General features: G+C 28.3%; 1 long non-coding RNA gene across 1 annotated transcript; it reads left to right on the plus strand.

Moving 5' to 3' along the window:
• Positions 1-257: 257 nt before the first annotated feature.
• On the plus strand, positions 258-1,919 carry LOC130805089 (uncharacterized). The gene is made up of 2 exons (XR_009040140.1): positions 258-405; positions 1,602-1,919. It is a non-coding gene; the product is annotated as an uncharacterized LOC130805089 (long non-coding RNA).
• The last annotated feature ends 4,658 nt before the right edge of the window (positions 1,920-6,577 follow it).

Raw genomic sequence — 6,577 nt, forward strand, 5'->3', positions numbered from 1 at the left:
TTGAATCGGGGTTTAACGTTTAATTGTTTTTAACCCCGACTTTATTAATAGTTGTGTAAGTGCCTAAATTATATAAAAATATTTAGGGGAATTTCATGCGGTAATCTTCAGGTTTTAGATTTTCAACGTACTAACCAAAATTTTTTGAAAATCCACACGGTAACCCTGAGGTTTGCCATAATGTACCACTGTGACTTTTTTGAACCAAAAACGTTAAGAAATGTTAAGGCTTCAGCATTACTAGATTTTGATAGCATTCGAACATAATCCCCCAAGTGAACTTTTTCTCTCATCCTAACACTTCCCCCAATTCCAATAAAACCTCAACCCTAAATTCCCAAAAGTGACTTCAAATTCCCTAATTTTAATCTACAAGGATCATAATCAAGCTCTAGATCAAGAAAGGTTAGTAATTTCTTCTTGAATTTTGGAAATTTTGAAAAATTTCGATCCCTACCCGAATCTGCTCTTAGTAATATTCATGAAATGTCGAAAATTTCTTCTTGCTCTTGCTGCACTAAATTGTTGCTGTTGAAATTTTCATCTTGATTTTTCGAAAATTTGGTGACCTTTTTTGTTTATGATTTGGGGGAAAGAATGTAAATTTGATGAAAGATAGAGTTAGGGTTTATAATTTGGAGGAAAATGTTGAAAGCTTATGAATTTTGTAATGGACATTCGAATAAAAGGGGTTCAGTAGCCTTCAAGCTTAGAGTTTAACGTTTCTTAACGTTTTTGGTTCAAAAAGTCACGGTGGTACATTATGGTAAACCTCAGAGTTATCGCATAGATTTTTTAAAAGTTTTGGTTACCACGTGAAAAAACTCAAAACTTTAGGGTTACCACATTGAATTTCCAAAATATTTAATTATCTTAAAATTATAAAAATAAGGTAATTACTATCTTTCGAACGTAATGGAAAAGTTGGAGATGCACTGAAACTGTCTAATTTGAAGTTTTTCAATTATGGTTTGTTTTTGTATTTGAGTGTTTAAGTGTTTTTGAAATTGATTTTTGTGTGATTCAATAATAGATTATGTGTGTTATGTGTTTGGATGTGTTCAGTTAGTTGTACAAGTTCTTATAAGTGGTTTTTGGATCTAAAATGTGTTAGGACGTCATTTTGTAACGGGTCACTAGAAGTGCTTTGAGATGTTGCTGTATTGATTGTTTATAGTGCTTAGAACATTATTATGCATATACTTTTAAAAATTACTTGTGTATGATGAAGTCACTATTATGATTATTTATTAATAATTGATTTTCATATAAAAACGTAGACATTCAGAATAATAAATAATTTTAGGTTGGGTCTTGACAAGTGAGGACGTCGATTAGTATTTGATCATTTTTTATTACTTATCGGTCCGGTGCTTATAGACACGTTTAGTTGTCTCATTTTGCTTTTACGAATTCAGTTTGGTTTGATGGCCTTCTTTTTAAGGTTCTCAAGTTGTAATAAAATTAGTATTTAACCTTTGCATGTATAGTTTTTTCTGTTGGTAGTTTTTTTGTGGTTGTTTTTCTTTACTGCCTAATCGTTGAAACGCAATCTGCATTTAAAGTAGAAAACCATTCTACAATTGGTTTTTATGTTACAGATTTCCTTTAACGATCTGAGAAACTGATCAGGACTTGCGTTATATAAGAATCGGATTAAGTTTTATTCCAAACTGTTCCAATGTATCTCCTCCACCTTATCCATCATCTTTAGCACCCTATTTAACCACTTATCAAAGTTGAGTAGCATCACTAGATACCATTAGAGAGAGATCTACCTCGAGCTACTTCTCTATTAGTCCAAGCAAATAAGGATGATGGTCTCGGATTTTATGTTTATAATTTTATAAATGTTAACTTGAATTGTAAACTAATAATTTGTTGGATACGTCATACGTATATATAAACTTTTTTTAATGACTGTTGTGTAGATTTAGAGGTAGCTAACTATTGGTTTAAATTATTTATACTCTCCAATAAGCGTATGAAATGGGGTGTTATATTATTTTCGTTTTAATGCAGGTGTTAAAAGATAGCTTAGGAAGCTTAAATTATTGTCATCATCGTTATCTATAACCACTATATCGTACAGTGATTTTATTTAATATGAACCGCTAAGTTAAATAGTTGTTCAAATTAAACTAAGCCGCTATATGAAATAGCAATTTATTTTAGTTGATGTATTTTAATTAAACAAAAATTTCACCTACATATGAATTGCTATGTTACATAACAGTTTATATGAATGTACAAACTACTTTATATCATGGCGGTTCACTCTAAAGTTAAAAATAAATATCTTGAATTGACGTGGATAGTATTGTAAAAAATGTATTTTATTTTAAGATAAGTGAGAATTATATTTTTTTTTTGAAAGATTATCTTTTTTAATAATAATATTATGGAAAAAGATTCTAATAAGCATAAATTTAACTACAATTGTACATGCTCATAGCAGATTTTTCTTTATTTTACAAGTCAATTCAAATAGGAAGGGACAAGCACCAATCATTCTCATATTGTATTTCTTAAACCTTCTAAAAAAAACCAATCAAATAATAACCATAAATTTTCATTTTATAATTGGTCTTTTTTCAATGTCTACTCCATAATTTTAAAATTCAAAAATTTTAAATACTCTTTTTGTTTCTTATGATATTCCTATAAGGAATATTCACGAAAAATTAAAATTGAATCTTTTAGATGGTAAATATATATTGTTTTACCATATAATAAAGTTAATAGAGAAAAAGTGAGGATCATACATATCAAATAATATTTAAAAAAATTTGTGAAAAAATATAAAGATCATTATTATTTAAAAAGTATTTAAATAAACTTAGTGAGAAACATGTGAGACTAATAAACAATATAACATATTAAAATGAAATTAGTGAAATGTATGTTATTAATAATAAAATTAGGATAAATAATGTTAATATATACAAAATTTATAATATAATTTAAATTTTTTTTAAATATAATAATTAAACAAAAACATTAGCTCATGGAGTAATAAAATAACTAATCATTAATCATATTAACTTAGTGGTATTTTTGATTGGCCGATAAAAAAAAATAAAAAATAAAAAATAAATTATAAGACCCGTTCTCCCCCAATTGCACATAATGTTCTGTTCTGCCTCTGTTTTTTTTTTCCATTATTCCAAGGCCATAGATCATTTTTATAAGAGACGGCTTTTCAGGTCTAGAACCAACAATTAAAAAAAAGAAAAATCTAAAAAAGATGTGCACGTTTGACCCTATTTGGAGTTGGTGTTATAACATATTAAAGTTGGTGTTATAACCTATTAAAATTGGTATTATAACCTATTAAAATTGGTATTTGGAGTTGGTGTTATAACCTATTAAAGTTGGTATTATAACCTATTTGGAGATACCAACTTTAATGAGTTATAATACCAACTCTAATAGGTTATAATACCAACTTCAATAGGTTATAACACCAACTTCAAATAGGATTACATAATGCGCGTTTTTCTGATAATTGTTTTTTCATTAATAATGGGCCGGCCCATTTGAGACGCATCTTTTATAAAGACGGTCTCAAGCAAGAATTCGTGTTTTCCTTTTAACGCATTTTATCAAACACTTGGTGTTCATCTTTTTTCTTCCTTGCTCTCTCTTCGTTTTTCCTCTCTCTCCCTGCAAAAATTCTCTTTCTTTTGTACAAAAGAGAGAGCCAGTAGAAATCCTGCAGACTTTGTAAAACAAAGTAAGAGGGAAAGAAAGATTCAGATTCAGATTCAGATAATTCTTTTTCTTTTTTTTTTTTTTTGTTATTTAGAAGAAAAAAAAGTTAAAACCCGGTAAATTATAATGGAGGTTTCCAAGGCTTCTTTCATTGTTCTTGTTGTTTTTTCTCTCATTCTCGCAATGGCTCAAGCTCAAGCTCAAGCTGCCGCTCCCTCCCCTGCTCCTATTAGTGATGGTATGTTCTTTTTGTTAAAAAATAATTAAATATTGAATTTCTGGAAATATTGGTTATGGAGGTGTTGGAATGTGGATTGAAAACATGGGTGTTTTAGTTTTTTACATTCCCTAGAGATATGGAGAAAATGTGTGATTATAATGTCCTTAGATCCAACAATTTAGTTCATTTTCATTTGGGTTTTCTTTACGAATTTCATCATACGATATATTTTATTTACAAAAAAAATCAAGAATTATTGTTTGTTTATCATTTATGTGCAATGCCCATGAATATAAATTGGTAATATATATGCCCATTTTTTAGATCTATGACATTATAGAGAAAAGATTTGGTTATATGAATGTGGTTTCTGGTAATTTGATATTTTGATTATTAGTGGAAGGCTTTGACTATGTTTAATTAGGGCCCTAATGCAATGAGGGACCTCAATATTTAATTACATGGTTTAAAGATATATAAGGTTAGAAAATTCTTGATTTTCAAAATTACGAAGAATTTTTAAAAAATTTATCAATTATTTACTCTGCTTGTAAATTTATTAGAATGAAAAGTTTGAATTATTTTTTCTTTAGAGGATCAAAGTTATGATCTTAGAAGTAACTGACAAGCAAATAAGAAAAGTAAGTTTTAAAAATGAAGGAGATTTTCAAAAAGTACAAAAGAAATTGGTAATTTATGGAAACTCTTGTCTCAAAAATTAAAACGCATTTTGTATTATAATAAAAAAATTTTAATCAAACACGTGATTTGTAGTTACCATAATAAGATAAAATAATTACTAATAAAATAAATCAAAAAAATATTAAATTTTTTGTGTAACGGTGATTTGCTCATTTTTTCACGTAACGATGATTTGCTAGACTATTTTGATATTGGAATTATCAATGGACTTCATACATATTTCCCTTTTATGACATGTTCCCAAAAAAAATTGAACAAAGGTTTAATCTTTTTCCAAATTTCAACCTCTTGTTTTTACTTTTAGAAGATCTTATATTGTTAATATTTTTGGGCCCTTTTTTTTTACTAGTTTATTTGAAGATTTTGATTGTTATTTGATTGATACACTTCCCACTCAAGCTTAGTTGTCATTCCAAAAGTAATTGACAAATTAATTCCATGATGGAGACATGGAGTAATAGTGGCAATTGGCAACTTGTCCTACTCTTCTTATTTAGTCCATTGCATTAAATTTATTTTATTTTTATTTTTTGTCATGATATATGTTTTTTTAATTTTCATATCAAACTTACATTTTCATTTTATTCACATATTTTTTTCACTTTCTCCACAAAATAGCACTTAATTTACTTTTCTAAATTTTCCCACAATTATTATTGCTTCAAAATTGATGAAAGAGATGGAGTAGAAAGTATCCTTTGGAAATACTTCAAAGAAAAATTGGTAAAGTGTAAAAAACATGAGGGGAACTACTTGTACAAGTTTTTGTATGGAATGTTTGTCCATGTTTGTATAAAGTAAATGCCATCATATTATACTAACTTTCACCAAAAATGACCGACTCGTGTAGTTTTCCATTCCCATCACTATGGTGACCTTTCTATTGATTGAGCCTTCAGCCTCATGTGATTTAAGAGTTAGTGTAACTTTGATTTCTATCTTTTTATAAAAGAATCTATGTGAACGATAATTGAAACTGATGTATTGATTCATATAGTCGATTTTAATTTTTTGGGATTAAAACTCTGACGTTGTTATTGCCGTATAAAAGATTGAAAATGTTTGTGAACTTAGCCCATTTAGATGACCGTTCTATTGGATGATACGAGTGATACATTACAACAATGTTAAAGCTTTAACTCCGAAATTGGTATTATAACGCTACTAAAACCGTTGTTATTAAAATTTTGTTGCATCATATACTTCACTTTATTCGTCCCTTTTTCAATCCTGTTTTTCTTTTCGTAAGAATGTTTTTTGAGAGAAATGCTGCTATAAATATGAATCGAAAAAGTAATTATGAAATGAAAGTAGACATATTTTTTGAGTATTTGAGTCATTTTGTGTAGTAGATAATTCTAATTATTGAGATCCATCATTTGGGCATTTTCAGGTACAAGTATTGATCAAGGGGTAGCATATGTGTTAATGCTGGTTGCCTTGGCGCTTACATACCTCATACATTGAACAAGAGTGTAACAATGAAGGCATCATCAACATCATAAGAGCACTTGAGAAAAAACACAAGTGCTCATGATTTTTTGTGTCAATTTCTATTTTTAGTGATAAAATTGTGAAGAGTGGATAATGTTATTTACTATTACTAATTACTTAATTGATTGATGCTTATAGAGGTGTGTTTGATCCCTATAGACTTGATTTGGTGTACTATTCCATTCCATCTTATTTGCATTAGATGGGTCATTGAGAGTTTATTTGCACATATTTTTCTCTCATCTAAAATTGTGCGCCAAGGCTATTCTTTTGGAAGTAGACTTATCAAATAGATTAGGTTGGGTCAGATTTGAATTTGAATCATACATAAATGAGTCAGAAATCACTTATAAATAATTATACATTGCGTGAAAAACTATTATCATTGTTAATATTGTGAATAGTGACATTGTGTGAGAAAATTTTACTGTTATATATAATGAAACA

The sequence above is a fragment of the Amaranthus tricolor genome, chromosome 2 (genome assembly GCF_026212465.1).
Source record: "Amaranthus tricolor cultivar Red isolate AtriRed21 chromosome 2, ASM2621246v1, whole genome shotgun sequence".
Lineage (NCBI taxonomy): Eukaryota > Viridiplantae > Streptophyta > Magnoliopsida > Caryophyllales > Amaranthaceae > Amaranthus > Amaranthus tricolor.